The following is a 16,316-nucleotide window of genomic DNA, read 5'->3' as shown; positions in this document are numbered from 1 at the left end:
GGCCTATATCTGGTCAGTAACTGGAACATTCATTCACTTCACCAAGTTAATTTTACAGCAACGTCAAATACCATATCCAACAACTGAATGAAAGTGTTTGAACAAGCTTGATGCTTTTGGCTACAGTGGCTTATATCGTCATCAAACAATCTACTCAGAAGTGAAACAGACTACGCACAAATATCCAATTGTTCACAAGTTTATATGGTTGTCATTACGTTGAGAATCAGGACAGTAATGGCCTATATAATACATGTTGCCCACCCTCAACTCTATAGTGGCAGGTTTGTCATCCATGTACTTCATATAAATGTGCACTAGAGGACAGTACTGTTTAGCACACATCAAATTGGGGCCACTACACAATTCATAGCATTCACTTGTATATAAGAACCTTGACAGCTGGGGTGTGAAAGGGATTTTGTTGATTTTTCGCCAGTGTAAAGGTAGTGTCAGAGGGTCATATTCCTTGCAATAAGGGCTTTGGTCTTTTAACACTGACTGTATTATAGTCGTGCAATTTGCAAATCAACTTGATTGGAGGTACACAACCCACTGCCTGCCTCTTGTCAACCCGGTCTCTGGGGTAGACATAACATAGTAAAATGTAAATCCAGGATACTTATGATATGTTACATTTTGTATGGTATGTATGAATTTGTGGATGTCCATCATCCATTTTGTATGATATATTACGAATTGCAATTCGTTCAATATTTTACAAATTGTAATTCGTATAAAATGTTACGAATTTGTTAAACGTATGATATGTTACGAATGTCAATTTGTTGTGGCTAATGTTAGCTGGGTGGCTAATGTTAGCTAGGCTAGGGGTTGCTAGATGTTCCTATGTAACGTTATACGCCCACCCATCCAACTGGACCAACCACCCTACTTCGGTTTTTACCTTGAGTAACCTTCTGTCTTATGTAACCAACCAAAGGTATATCATATTAATTTGAGTGTTCCGGATATGCGTTTACTATGTTACGTCTAGTCTATCAAACAGGCCACTATACCGGATTTTTGACAGGTGTTGGCATGATGCCCCATTTACATCGCGAACTGATCTTCATGAATTCTTGCCCCGCTACTGAATGGACAAGTGTAGTGTTTGTAACACAAGATGGAGGAGAGCTTGTCTCTTGATCACATTTATTTTGGGAGATTGTAAAATATTACCTTTTCGTTCAAGACAGGATAAATATATTGGTTCTGGTTATAATAAAATATGTTTATTTAAAAATATATATATATTCAACTTGTTTCTCTAACTTTATAGCGAGTCAAGCTAGATTGCACTGCAGAGCAGCTAGCTAAAAGCTAGGCTAGGTTGAAGATACCTAGTGTAGCTAGTGACCTCCACCTAATAATTATCATCAAAAACAAACGTCATCACCATCACAATAAACTTAAACGGGAGGCAACAGATATAATATAATTGGCTTAACAGTCAATGTGTATTATTTAACGTTACTATTAAAATTGTACTCGCTTATAGGAATGGGTTATTGTTTATAAGTTGCTAGCTATCCCATAAAGCCACCACCGAAAACCACATATTTTCATCTTCCTCTGAAGACGATGCAAAGTTATTTTTTTTATATTTTTTTTTAAGTATGCAGCGTCCATCTAACAACGGAGCGGTCAACAGCAAGGGGGCGTTGTGTTTCCAATCTGTTGTGGACATCCATTGAAATGCAGTACATCTGGCGCAATGTAACAGAGTGCTTATGGGTAATGAAAACTTGAGGGGCTTTAGGGTTGTCAGACAATTTTTGAGCCAAACCTAGCTCAAATTCTACACGTTGGAGTAAAACGAGGCTACAGCGTCCATAAGGTAACCATTAAGCCTCGTTCACATTACCCATAAGCACTCCATTACGCTGTGCTGGATGTCATGTATTTCAATGGGGACGTCCACAACGGAGTGGAATTACATCGCCCCACTTGCGGTTGAAGGCACCGTTGCAAGAAGGACACGACATAATTTGACATTTTCCAAACTTTGCCTTGTCTTCAGTCCAGCCAGAGTCCGGAAGTTACCAAACCACAGAACAAGATGAAAATGTGTGGTTTTCATTGATGGATGATGGTAGATCCCGAAATCAGTTAGATAAAGTTATTTTGCAAGCTATTTTTAAGCTAGCTAGCTAACTTGATTCTGTATGGAGCCATAGATAGCTAGCATAATCATTTGAATATTAATCATTCACCTGCGAAGACCTAGCAACTGATATTAATCCCATGGTTTATTGATCACCCAGTTAGATTTGGAGTTTTAGTAGAAATACGACTGAAGTTACAAAATAATTTGTTTAGCTTTGACATTTGCTGCAAACTGTGAATCTGTACTGCTCTTTGATTAATTAAAAACCATATCTAAATCATTTACAATTGTCTGTCCCCACTCCAGGCTGCAATCCACTCCCAGTTAAGCGGGGTCCGGTCAGGCCACCTTCAGCTCCAAAATGCCCTGGGGGATGTGATGGACATCCAGAACTTTCTTTCTGGTAGAAGTCAGCAATGACTGGAGGCAAAACATTAACACCATTGAGAACCTGAAGTATGTAAAATATGCTGGGACGCAACATCAGCGGTGGCTCCTCAGAGGAGGAAGGTGAGGACCATTCTCCTCAGTGAATATATGTATGCTAAATATATTCACATCACTAAATAATTAATTAAAACACACTGTTTTGCAATGAAGGTCTACAGTAGCCTCAACAGCACTCTCTGGGGTAGCACAATGGTGTAGCTGGAGAACAGATAGTTTCCGTCCTCCTCTGTGTACATTAACTTCATTACAAAACCTAAGAGGCTCATGGTTGTCACCCCCTTCCATAGACTTAGAGTAATTATGACTGTATTAGAGGGTGATGCCTCTGGAATTTATGCACTGATTGAGTAGGTGAAGTTATGGAGATTGTGCTCTTATTAGAGAAATGGTGAGAGAGACAGTTCCTCAGTTTAGGGTTATTTAATGTTGATTGGAGATTAACAATGTTTGCAATTCTGTGCCATGTCACTCAGCTGTGATTATCCAATGAACTGTCCTTTTATCCATACAAGATGTGGTCTGGAAATAATAATAAACATGAATACAATGACATCAATATACTAATATTTTTCAACTGTGCTGTTTCACAAAAGTTATATTTTACGGACACAGTATATTTTACATTAGTTCTCTTGTTATTTTTAGTACCACCCTTCAGCTCCATGGTTTGACTTTGAACGTTTTTTTTTGCCTGGTCACCGACAGCTGTTTCTTAAACAGAAGCAAATGGAACTCAACAGGGATGGATCTACCTAAATTTATCCAATAGAAACTCTCGTTTTGGACTAATGATTACACCCTAGAGTAACCAGATGCAGACAACAGTGTGCAAGGCGGTATTGAATGTGTCACTGTCTGTAACCTTGATTACTCAAATGTTTCTCTCGACCTGTGCACCAACGTTGTAAACTTTAATTCGTAGGTTGTAGCAACCTTATGATGGGTATAAGGAAAGTTGTGTATCATATAGTAGCCTAAACCTACCGATGTTACATTAAGCTGGGTGAATGGAATATGAATAACAGTCATCCAATATTCTGTAATAGAAGTAAAGCCAATGCTCATAAAAAAAACGGCACCTACCGCCACTGAACACAGTCAGCTAGCCTCAGCTGTGGAGAACCTGAAGAATATATTTTCAGGTATATTCAGCTGTAACATTACATGTGATTGGGAACTATTACTGTTGGTTTGCATTGCATTTGATGTGACACTACAGTATTTGTGTAGTAATATTTCTCCTACATTCCTGTGCAGTGCCTGAGTTGGTGGCAGGACACTCCATTAATGATAGAGCAAGCCGAGCTGTTGAAGGGCCACCACAAGCTGATGAACCTGGAGTGCTCATGGAATTACTTAATGTACGATCAGTACAGGATGGGCAGCAAGAACACACACAACATGAACCTCAATCCAACAAGATTGTGTCCCTCCACACCTGGGTCCTCAATTAAAGGGAAACTTCACTGCTAGCCACTATCTCCCTACATCATTTTAAGTGATGAGAGGGTGTTCCTGACATAATTATGCAGCATAGAGGTATTTTTGAATATTCGCAACGGTAGAGGTCAACCAATGACGTCATTGTTTGATTGAGCCTGCTGTCTGATCCCAAAATTTACAGAGTCATGCTTTGTAGCAATTATTGTGGCCTTTGTGTTACGCCGATTGTACAATCACACTAGCAGTGAGTAGATATGGTTGTCCTTGTTCAATAGAGCCATTGGCCTTGTCTCAACGATGTTCCTATCTGACACAACATTGCAGGATATCTAGGTTGACTCATGTTCTCTGGCTTTTTTTATGTTCTTTTACATACTAACATAGGGACATACTGCCCTATTAATTTGAGCCGGAATACAGTGAAGAGGAGTTGAGACAGCGAGGACAAGAATTGCGAGGCCAGCAAGCAGCGATGGGGAGCCACGGGCAGACTTTGACTAGTGGTGCCTATGTGGGTGCTGTCCAGCCACGCCGACAGAAGAGAAATGTCTGTGCTGCAACTAATTAGATTGTGGACGGTTCATACTGGAGATGGTCACTGCAGACCCCATGGATTGTGTGTCTGATACAGACCATCAAAGTTTTGACGCACATATGGATAGAAGTGTGCTGGAGACATTTTTCAGAACCTCCAAGATCAAATGGCGGCGGCAGCCTAGACCAGCGGGGTAGTACGTTGTTTTGCTGTTGGTAGCTACTAGCTAGCTAGTAATATAAGCTCTCTTTTCACATGAGGCAGTGTTGTTCAGTACAGTATAATTTTGTGATTGATTCGGCCATAACGGGGCTTGCTAGTACCACTACAAGTTGAACTAGCTAGCTTTGTTTGCTATACCCAAAATGTCCCGTAGCCTAATGTTATCGTTACCTAGCTATTGTAAGCTAGCTATCATAGCTAGCCTCAGTGCATCTTATTAGTAGCAAAAATGGATAAATGTTTTGATGATGATGACGAAGAGTAAAGAAATGACTTTGGCTTTATGACTCATATTGGTCTACCTGTGTGTCTGTGAGATTTGTAATATTCTGCATCATGCTGCTACTGTAGGAATACAGACAGTACACAATGATTGGCCATTAAAGTCTAATAGCGTTTTGTCATTCTCTTACAGACAATACTGCTTGGTGACCTACAGATTATATTTGGAGATGGTTATCGGTGTGGAGAAGCTAGGCACAGAACACTGAATTCCCTGAAAACATTTCCGGCGCCTACTTCAGTCCAAGTCAAGCACTGGTCTAACTGAATGTGGATGTTGTGTTGGCTGAATGTTCCAGGCACACTCCAGAATGTTCTTCTGCTGGTGAACCTTGTCTTGTGTTGTGCAATGGCAGCTGGTCTGGCAGAAGTTCATGAGCTCCATGACCATAGACTCATAGATTTCGGCTCTGGCCAGCCCCATGCAGTCTTTTCCTCTTCCGAGTCATGATGTTGAGCTTGAGTTTTTTCCCGGATTAAAGATTTCATCCAATGGGTCTACAGGATCTGTACTTCTAAAGCAGCAGCACCAGGATTAGTCTGTAGGACATACACTAGTCAGTGATTAGGCAACATTTTACTACTTTGTCCCCATGAATACACACTCTGACAAGGTACTACATCCACTCTTCACCCTTGTGTTAAAGATCATGCATACTAACCTTCACACACAATACCTACTCCCAACAGACACCAGTCACCCACACCATCCCCTCTTCACCAAGAACTAAGCTTTTCTCTGATTTACACTTCAAGCTTTGCATAAACAATCAATTAATGCTGCAATATGTAACCTTTTGGGCGACTCAGCAAATTCACAAAAAAAAATTTAAACTAGGAAAGTCGGTTATTAAGAACAACATCTCATTTGTAATGACGGCCAACAGTGGCCTTGTTCAGGGGTAGAAGGACAGATTTTTATCTTGTCAGCTTGGGGATTCAATCCAGCAACCTATCAACTGGCCCAATGCTCTAACCACTAGGCTACCTGCTGCCCCAAAAATGTGAGTTATAGATCTGTCATTCTCATTGAAAGCAAATCTAACAAGCGGTAGATAAACTCAGCAAAAAAATAAACGTCCTCTTACTGTCAACTGTGTTTATTTTCAGCAAACTTAACATGTGTAAATATTTGTAAGAACATAACAAGATTCAACAACTGAGACATAAACTGAACAAGTTCCATAGACATGTGACAAACAGAAATGGAATAATGTGTCCCTGAACAAAGGGGAGGGGGGGGGGGGGGGTCAAAATCAAAAGTAACAGTCAGTATCTGGTGTAGCCACCAGCTGCATTAAGTGCTGCAGTGCATTTACTCCTCATGGACTGCACCAGATTTGCCAGTGCTTGCTGTGAGATGTTACCCCACTCTTCCACCAAGGCACCTGCAAATTCCTGGACATTTCTGGGGCGAATGGTCCTGGCCCTCACCCTCCGATCCAACAGGTCCCAGACGTGCTCAATGGGATTGAGATCCGGGCTCTTCGCTGGCCATGGCAGAACACTGACATTCCTGTCTTGCAGGAAATCACGCACAGAACGAGCAGTGTGGCTGGTGGCATTGTCGTGCTGGAGGGTCATGTCAGGAGCCTGCAGGAATGGTACCACATGAGGGAGGAAGATGTCTTCCCTGTAACGCACAGCGTTGAGATTGCCTGCAATGACAACAAGTTCAGTCCGATGATGCTGTGACACACCGCCCCAGACATTGACGGACCCTGATAATCTCCCTCGATCTGGGGCTCCACGCAAGATCTCACCCCGTGGGGTCAAAATGATCACAAGAACGGTGAGCAAAAATCCCAGAACCACACGGGGGGACCTAGTGAATGACCTGCAGAGAGCTGGGACCAAAGTAACAAAGCCTACCATCAGTAACACACTACGCCGCCAGGGACTCAAATCCTGCAGTGCCAGATGTGTCCCCCTGCTTAAGCCAGTACATGTCCAGGCCCGTCTGAAGTTTGCTAGAGAGCATTTGGATGATCCAGAAGAAGATTGGGAGAATGTCATATGGTCAGATGAAACCAAAATATAACTTTTTGGTAAAAACTCAACTCGTCATGTTTGGAGGACAAAGAATGCTGAGTTGCATCCAAAGAACACCATACCTACTGTGAAGCATGGGGGTGGAAACATCATGTTTTGGGGCTGTTTTTCTGCAAAGGGACCAGGACAACTGATCCATGTAAAGGAAAGAATGAATGGGGCCATGTATCGTGAGATTTTGAGTGAAAACCTCCTTCCATCAGCAAGGGCATTGAAGATGAAACGTGGCTGGGTCTTTCAGCATGACAGTGATCCCAAACACACCGCCCGGGCAATGAAGGAGTGGCTTCGTAAGAAGCATTTCAAGGTACTGGAGTGGCCTAGCCAGTCTCCAGATCTCAACCACATAGAACATCTTTGGAGGGAGTTGAAAGTCCGTGTTTCCCAGCAACAGCCCCAAAACATCACTGCTCTAGAGGAGATCTGCATGGAGGAATGGGCCAAAATACCAGCAACAGTGTGTGAAAACCTTGTGAAGACTTACAGAAAACGTTTGACCTCTGTCATTGCCAACAAAGGGTATATAACAAAGTATTGAGATAAACTTTTGTTATTGACCAAATACTTATTTTCCACCATCATTTGCAAATAAATGAATTAAAAATCCTACAATGTGATTTTCTGGATTTTTTTTCTCATTTTGTCTGGCATAGTTGAAGTGTACCTATGATGAAATTACTTGACTCATCTTTTTAAGTGGTAGAACTTGCACAATTGGTGGCTGACTAAATACTTTTTTGCCCCACTGTATATACAGTGCCCTGCGAAAGTATTCGGCCCCCTTGAACTTTGCGACCTTTTGCCACATTTCAGGCTTCAAACATAAAGATATAAAACTGTATTTTTTTGTGAAGAATCAACAACAAGTGGGACACAATCATGAAGTGGAACGACATTTATTGGATATTTCAAACTTTTTTAGCAAATCAAAAACTGAAAAATTGGGCGTGCAAAATTATTCAGCCCCCTTTTGCTGCGATTACAGCTGTAAGTCGCCGGGGTATGTCTCTATCAGTTTTGCACATCGAGAGACTGAAATGTTTTCCCATTCCTCCTTGCAAAACAGCTCGAGCTCAGTGAGGTTGGATGGAGAGCATTTGTGAACAGCAGTTTTCAGTTCTTTCCACAGATTCTCGATTGGATTCAGGTCTGGACTTTGACTTGGCCATTCTAACACCTGGATATGTTTATTTTTCAACCATTCCATTGTAGATTTTGCTTTATGTTTTGGATCATTGTCTTGTTGGAAGACAAATCTCCGTCCCAGTCTCAGGTCTTTTGCAGACTCCATCAGGTTTTCTTCCAGAATGGTCCTGTATTTGGCTCCATCCATCTTCCCATCAATTTTAACCATCTTCCCTGTCCCTGCTGAAGAAAAGCAGGCCCAAACCATGATGCTGCCACCACCATGTTTGACAGTGGGGATGGTGTGTTCAGCTGTGTTGCTTTTACGCCAAACATAACGTTTTGCATTGTTGCCAAAAAGTTCAATTTTGGTTTCATCTGACCAGAGCACCTTCTTCCACATGTTTGGTGTGTCTCCCAGGTGGCTTGTGGCAAACTTTAAACAACACTTTTTATGGATATCTTTAAGAAATGGCTTTCTTCTTGCCACTCTTCCATAAAGGCCAGATTTGTGCAATATACGACTGATTGTTGTCCTATGGACAGAGTCTCCCACCTCAGCTGTAGATCTCTGCAGTTCATCCAGAGTGATCATGGGCCTCTTGGCTGCATCTCTGATCAGTCTTCTCCTTGTATGAGCTGAAAGTTTAGAGGGACGGCCAGGTCTTGGTAGATTTGCAGTGGTCTGATACTCCTTCCATTTCAATATTATCGCTTGCACAGTGCTCCTTGGGATGTTTAAAGCTTGGGAAATCTTTTTGTATCCAAATCCGGCTTTAAACTTCTTCACAACAGTATCTCGGACCTGCCTGGTGTGTTCCTTGTTCTTCATGATGCTCTCTGCGCTTTTAATGGACCTCTGAGACTAACACAGTGCAGGTGCAATTATACGGAGACTTGATTACACACAGGTGGATTGTATTTATCATCATTAGTCATTTAGGTCAACATTGGATCATTCAGAGATCCTCACTGAACTTCTGGAGAGAGTTTGCTGCACTGAAAGTAAAGGGGCTGAATAATTTTGCACGCCCAATTTTTCAGTTTTTGATTTGTTAAAAAAGTTTGAAATATCCAATAAATGTCGTTCCACTTCATGATTGTGTCCCACTTGTTGTTGATTCTTCACAAAAAAATACAGTTTTATATCTTTATGTTTGAAGCCTGAAATGTGGCAAAAGGTCACAAAGTTCAAGGGGGCCGAATACTTTCGCAAGGCACTGTATCTACTAGAGTGGCAAGGAAAATGTGAACCCTTTGAAATTACCTGGATTTCAGCATAAATTGGTCAGCAAATTTGATCTAATCTTCATCTAAGTCACAAAAATAGACAAACATAGCGTGCTTAAACTACAAACACGCAAATTATTGTATTTTTTGTGTCTATATTGAATACATCGTTTAAACATTCACAGTGTAGGTTGGAAAAGGTATGTGAACCCCTAGACTCCTATTTGGAATCAGGAGTAAGCTATCCTGGAGTCCAATCAATGAGATGAGATTGGAGATGTTGGTTAGAGCTGCCCTGCCCTATAAAAAACACTCAAAATTTGAGTTTGCTATTCACAAGAAGCATTGCCTGATGTGAACTTTGCCTCGAACAAAAGAGATCTCAGAAGACCTAAGATTAAGAATTGTTGACTTGCATGAAGCTGGAAAGGGTTACAAAAATATCTCTAAAATCCTTGATGTTCATCAGTCCCCGGTAAGACAAATTGTCTATAAATGGAGCAAGTTCAGCACTGTTGCTTCTCTCCTTAGGAGTGGCCGTCCTGCAAAGTTGACTGCAATAGCACAGCTCAGAATTCTTTATGAGGTTAAGAAGAATCCTAGTGTTAGCTAAATCTTAGAGAAATCTCTGGAACATGCTAACATCTCTGTTGACGAGTCTATGAGACGTAAAACACTAAACAAGAATAGTGTTCATGAAAGGACACCACGGAAGAAGCCACTGCTGTCCAAAAAAACATTGCTGCATGTCTGAAGTTTGCAAAAGTGCACCTGGATGTTCCACAGCGCTACTGGAAAAATATTCTGTGGACAGATGAAACTACAGTTGAATTGTTTGGAAGGATGGAGAAAAAAAGGCACAGCACACCAGCATTAAAACCTAATCCCAACTGTAAAGTATGGTAGAGGGAGCATCATGGTTTGGGGCTGCTTTGCTGCCTCAGGGCCTGGACAGCTTGCTATCATTGATGGAAAAATGTATTCCCAAGTTTATTGTTGTGTCTGGACTATCATTAAATGTGAAGACGTATTTTATCAAATCAATACTCTGTGTAGTTATTATTACGTTATTAAACAAAACATGTAAACTTTAATTAACTAGGAAGTTGGGGCATCATGCAAAAATGTTTATAGAGTCTCTATTTCCCGGATCAACTCTTATCGATTAGTCTTCTATTAATGTGTCATTATTACCCCATCAGTTTTCATTACTGAACACCGCAAATCCTTGGATATCTGCACAAACCCTAGCCTAAATGATGAATCAACGATATACAAATTGGCTTCATTATTTATTTACTAACTAACTAAATAATCATAGAAATACATAACAAATAAACAGTAATGTTGGTTACTAACACAATGCATTGATAAGTCCCTAGTGGGCTAAACTGGTATGACGGCTTAGTAGACAAAGGAAATGGGGTGAGGACTGCTCAAGAGCGGGAAACTCATAGCTGATAACTACATTCATAGAACTTGCTAATACTTTACATGATCGACCGTTCATTCAAAAATAAATTGCAAAATACATATTTAGGAGTGCATGTCTTGTTGTCTCTCTCTGTGATAGCCGGACCGTCTACTGGAGAGTAAATCGACAGGAAGTCTCTGGTTATGTTCCTAATGAATACATCAGGCGTACCCATGGTTGTCGCATAGAATAGATGTTTCAGCGGTTGTCGGTATTATTGTCCTAGGCTTCGTACATTTCTGGCTGCAGACTGGTAGTTCGACGGCCTAGGATTTCTTACTTCTGTAGTGAATCGATAGTCTCAGAGTTTTCCATTTCCAGCTGTGTTGCCAATGCTCCACGCTGTATGGTCTTGTCCTTTGGTAGAGTTGTAGTTCTTAACCATTTCAACATTTTCTGGTCTAATGGCCTATAGAATTGTAGCCATTCCAACGTGGGGACTTCGTCCCGGCATTCCCTGACTTAATGTACATTTTGTAGGAAGTGGGTTTTATACTCTGGAAATAGGGGGCGATTCCATGACGCCTGATATAATGTCTGGCCTCACGGGGGCGTGGCCACTGACTAGTTAAAACTTTACATCTTAACAAGTATTTTGTTTAGAATGCCAACATCACATTACATCTTCTCACAAATAGTTTTATATTTAGTCATTAATTTTATCCAAACCTGTCAGCTGGGAAATGTACACTTTGAGAGATACAGTTATGTGTGTTTCCTGTCCTTCATGAGATCACCAAATGAAACACACTCATCGTGACTGTCCCTTAAGTGTCCACGGACCACTCCCACATTCTCAAAAATAGAAATATTGTTTAATTATCCAAACTTTTGATGTCCAATGGTCTCTCTGTGTTCCACAGTTTACATTCCAACTCGAACACTACAGAGCATAGGGGCAGTATATTTTATGACCGACCATAAAATAGCAGACTTCCCGCTCTCCCCCTCTACGAGAGAGAGCATGCTGTAGATCGGTCCCACTGTAAACTGATACTTCAGATTGTCACAGGAGAGTTATGACATTATCAAGACATTTTGCAGGAGAATGTTAAGCTATCTGTCCGCAAATTGAAGCTCAACAGAAGTTGGGTGATGCAACAGGACAACGACCCAAAACACAGAAGTAAATCAACAACAGAATGGCTTCAACAGAAGAAAATACACCTTCTGGAGTGGCCCAGTCAGAGTCCTGACCTCAACCCAATTGAGATGCTGTGGCATGACCTCAAGAGAGCAGTGCACACCAGATATCCCAATAATATTGCTGAACTGAAACCGTTTTGTAAAGAGGAATGGTCCAAAATTCCTCCTGACCGTTGTGCAGGTCTGATCCACAACTACAGAAAACGTTTGATTAAGGTTATTGCTGCCAAAGGAGGATCAACCAGTTATTAAATCCAAGGGTTCACATACTTTTTCCACCCTGCACTGTGAATGTTTACACAGTGTGTTCAATAAAGACATGAAAACGTATAATTGTTTGTGTGATTAGTTTAAGCAGACTGTGCTTGTCTATTGTTGTGACCAAATTTTATGTCCAATTTATGCAGAAATCCAAGTATTTCTAAAGGGTTCACATACTTTTTCTTGCCACTGTATATGAGTGACTGAGTCGAACACACCACCTCCTGTTATGTTGGTATCTACTCAACAAAAAATATGTTCAGAAATATATAGATTTTTCAATGACGTGTGTAGTTTAAGGAAATACAGGCAGGCGGCACATTACTACAAGACAAAACAGCTCACTCAATCAAGCCTAATTGTGTTGTAAGTATAAAAGAAAAGCTTGCTTTCATATAATAAAAGTAAAGCTTGAAACAGTATTGGAATGCGGTAATGTCTTAGTGTGGGGTGGGAAGAATGCAATACATTGCCTTGTATGCGGTACAAATCACATTATTGTGGGAGCACCTCCTCTAAGAGTATGAATTAGGCTGCTTGTGATAGTTTGAATCCAGTGCAGGCTGCTGTGGTTAGGACGGCTCATAATAATGGCTGGAACGAAGCAAATGGAAACCATGTGTTTGATGTATTTGATACCATTCCACTGATTCGGCTTCAGCCATTACCACGAACTCATCCTCCCCAATGAATCAATCAATCAATCAATCAATCAAATTTATTTTATATAGCCCTTCGTACATCAGCTGATATCTCAAAGTGCTGTACAGAAACCCAGCCTAAAACCCCAAACAGCAAGCAATGCAGGTGAAGAAGCACGGTGGCTAGGAAAAACTCCCTAGAAAGGCCAAAACCTAGGAAGAAACCTAGAGAGGAACCAGGCTATGTGGGGTGGCCAGTCCTCTTCTGGCTGTGCCGGGTGGAGATTATAACAGAACATGGCCAAGATGTTCAAATGTTCATAAATGATCAGCATGGTCGAATAATAATAAGGCAGAACAGTTGAAACTGGAGCAGCAGCACAGTCAGGTGGACTGGGGACAGCAAGGAGTCATCATGTCAGGTATTCCTGGGGCATGGTCCTAGGGCTCAGGTCCTCCGAGAGAGAGAAAGAAAGAGAGAATTAGAGAGAGCATATGTGGGATGGCCAGTCCTCTTCTGGCTGTGCCGGGTGGAGATTATAACAGAACATGGCCAAGATGTTCAAAAACAGAAGGTGCCACCAACCTCCTGTGTTTGAATCCTAAGCATCCTGCCATAGACATTGTTGTAGGTACAATAAACCAACATAGATGTTGTAGTAGATCAAAGCTGTGCGCTGGAAAACCTTGGTAGAGCATGGGTAAAGTATGCACTGTGGTGCTCATGTAAATGTCCTTTATTTTTTGGGGCTTCAGACCAATGCCTACTTCTGACTTAAAACACAGTTTTTTGTTTTTAATATCAATATGGCAAAGGCCTGTTCTGTATGTGCTCTGTGACACACAACAAGAAGTGCACTCAAATAGACTACAAACCGTATTAGATGAGATCCACAGCTATTGAACAGCCCTATGGGAGCCTCAGCTTGCTATAGTATTTTCTGTATACAAAAGCAGTAAATGTACTTTGGCTGCAGCACACGGCCCATTTGTATCAGCATTCAGCAGTCAGGTCGCTCCCTGGAGCTCACGCCACAATCAAATAAATGCAGGGGTCACACCGTCTGGTTTCAAATGAAACTGGGATGAGCTGGCCTCGACACTGATAGAATTCCTAATGGGATTTTCCTGAGAGGAATGCAGTCCATGGACACATGCCACATGGTCAGTTGTACAGTGTAAAAACTTAAATGACTACAATTTCTGTCTTTGTTGTTTGAATGCCACTAAAAACAACAGAAAGGCGGTTTATGTCACCCTGATTTACATACATAGAGGTTTGTAACAAAAATCATGATTCAAAAAAGCATTGCAGCTTTGCACTGTCAGTGCAAATCTGGAAATAATAACCAACAGGAAAGTCCTATTCCCTCGTCTGTCTCCTTTGGCAGATTATTGCATTCTGTGGTGTCACAGTACAAATTGTTGGCCAATTGATTTTCATCATACCACTTATTCATCAGGGCTGCAGGGAGTATTCTCAGTCCCAAAGGCAACGCATGGAGTAGAGTGTAAATGAGTGTTACACTGCAATGCCAGGGAACACTTATACTACCATGATGGGATACATACTTTCACGTTGGCTATATAGGCATATAAACAGCAGATCCTTAAACAGGGCGGGGGCTTACAGGGGCTGCATAATAAAACATATCAAATATACAGTTGCAAGAAAAAGTATGTGAACCCTTTGGAATTACCTGGATTTCTACAATTGGTCAACAAATGTGATCTGATCTTCCTCTAAGTCACAACAATAGACAAACACAGTGTGCTTAAACTAATAACACACATATTATTGTATTTCTCTTGTCTGTATTGAATAGATCATTTAAACATTCACAGTGTAGGTTGGAAAAAGTATGTGAACCCCCTAGGCTAATGACTTCTCCAAAAAGATAATTGGAGTCAGGAGTCAGCTAACCTGGAGTACAATCAATGAGACGAGATTGGATATGTTAGTTAGAGCTGCCCTGCAATATAAAAAACATTCACAAAATATGAGTTTGCTATTCACAAGAAGCATTGCCTGATGTGAACCATGCCTCGAATAAAATAGATCTCAGAAGACCTAAGATTAAGAATTGTTGACTTGCATAAAGCTGGAAAGGGTTACAAAAGTATCTCTAAAATCCTTGATGTTCATCATTCCACGGTAAGACAAATTGTCTATGAATGGAGAAAGTTCAGCACCGTTGCTACTCTCCCTAGGAGTGGCCGTCCTGCTAAGATGACTAAGAGCACAGCGCAGAATGCTCAATGAGGTTAAGAAGAATCCTAGAGTGTCAGCTAAAGAATCCTAGAGTGTCAGCTAAAGCTCTGAAACATGCTAACATCTCTATTGATGAGTCTACGATACGTAACAAGAATGGTGTTCATGGGAGGACACCACGGAAGAAGCCACTGCTGTCCAAAAAAACATTGCTGCACTGTCTAAAGTTCACAAAAGTGCACCTATTCTGTGGACAGATTAACTACAGTTGAGTTGTTTGGAAGGAACACACAACACCATGTGTGGAGAAAAAAAGGCACAGCACACCAACATCAAAACCTCATCCCAACTGTAAAGTATGGTGGAGGGAGAATCATGGTTTGGGCTGCTTTGCTGCCTCAGGGCCTGGACAGCTTGCTATCATCGACGGAAAATTTTATTCCGATGTTTATCAAGACATTTTGCAGGAGAATGTAAGGCTATCTGTCCGCCAATTGAAGCTCAAAACACAGTAGTAAATCAACAGCAGAATGGCTTCAACAAAAGAAAATACACCTTCTGGAGTGGCTCAGTCAGAGTCCTGACCTCAACCTGATTGGGATGCTGTGGCATGACCTCGAGAACGGTTCCCACCAGACATCCCACGAATATTGCTGAACTGAAACTTTTTTGTAAAGAGGAATGGCCTACAATTCCTCCTGACCGCTGTACAGGTCTGATCCGCAACTACAGAAAATGTTTGGTTGAGGTTGTTGCTGCCGCCAAAGGAGGGTCAACCAGTTATTAAATCCAAGGGTTCACATACTTTTCCCATCCTGCATTGTGAATGTTTACATGGTGTGTTCAATAAAGACATAAAAACGTGTAATTGTTTGTGTATTATTAGATTAAGTAGACTGTTTGTCTACTGTTGTGACTTAGATGAAGATCAGATCAAATTTTATGGCCATTTATGCAGAAATCCAGGTAATTCCAAAGGGTTCACATATTTTCTCTTGCAACTGTATATTAAATATGTATTTCATGTTTTTTTAATTGTTTTACTGCAATCGCAAACCACAGGAGGATTCAGGAGCCCACGCTCAATGAGTGTAGACAGCCTGCTGCCGCTCTGCTAATCATCAGATGGGGGG

At 41.2% G+C, this 16,316-nt stretch overlaps 1 long non-coding RNA gene across 4 annotated transcripts; it reads left to right on the top strand.

The window, feature by feature from the left end:
* Window positions 1–802: 802 nt before the first annotated feature.
* LOC118946634 (uncharacterized) lies at window positions 803–6,136 on the top strand. Of its 4 annotated transcripts, none has more exons than XR_016494956.1 (3): window positions 803–943; window positions 2,417–2,620; window positions 3,818–5,541. It is a non-coding gene; the product is annotated as an uncharacterized LOC118946634 (long non-coding RNA). The 4 variants fall into 4 exon arrangements; XR_016494954.1 differs by lacking the exon at window positions 803–943 and adding an exon at window positions 1,734–1,840 and having other exon boundaries at window positions 3,818–5,051; XR_016494955.1 differs by lacking the exon at window positions 803–943 and adding an exon at window positions 1,736–1,840 and having other exon boundaries at window positions 5,176–6,136.
* The last annotated feature ends 10,180 nt before the right edge of the window (window positions 6,137–16,316 follow it).

The sequence above is a fragment of the Oncorhynchus mykiss genome, chromosome 3 (assembly GCF_057628025.1).
Source record: "Oncorhynchus mykiss isolate SJ-2025 chromosome 3, ASM5762802v1, whole genome shotgun sequence".
Classification (NCBI taxonomy): domain Eukaryota; kingdom Metazoa; phylum Chordata; class Actinopteri; order Salmoniformes; family Salmonidae; genus Oncorhynchus; species Oncorhynchus mykiss.
Note: the sequence above shows the minus strand (reverse complement) of the source record. Positions and strands in the feature narration are given on the sequence as shown.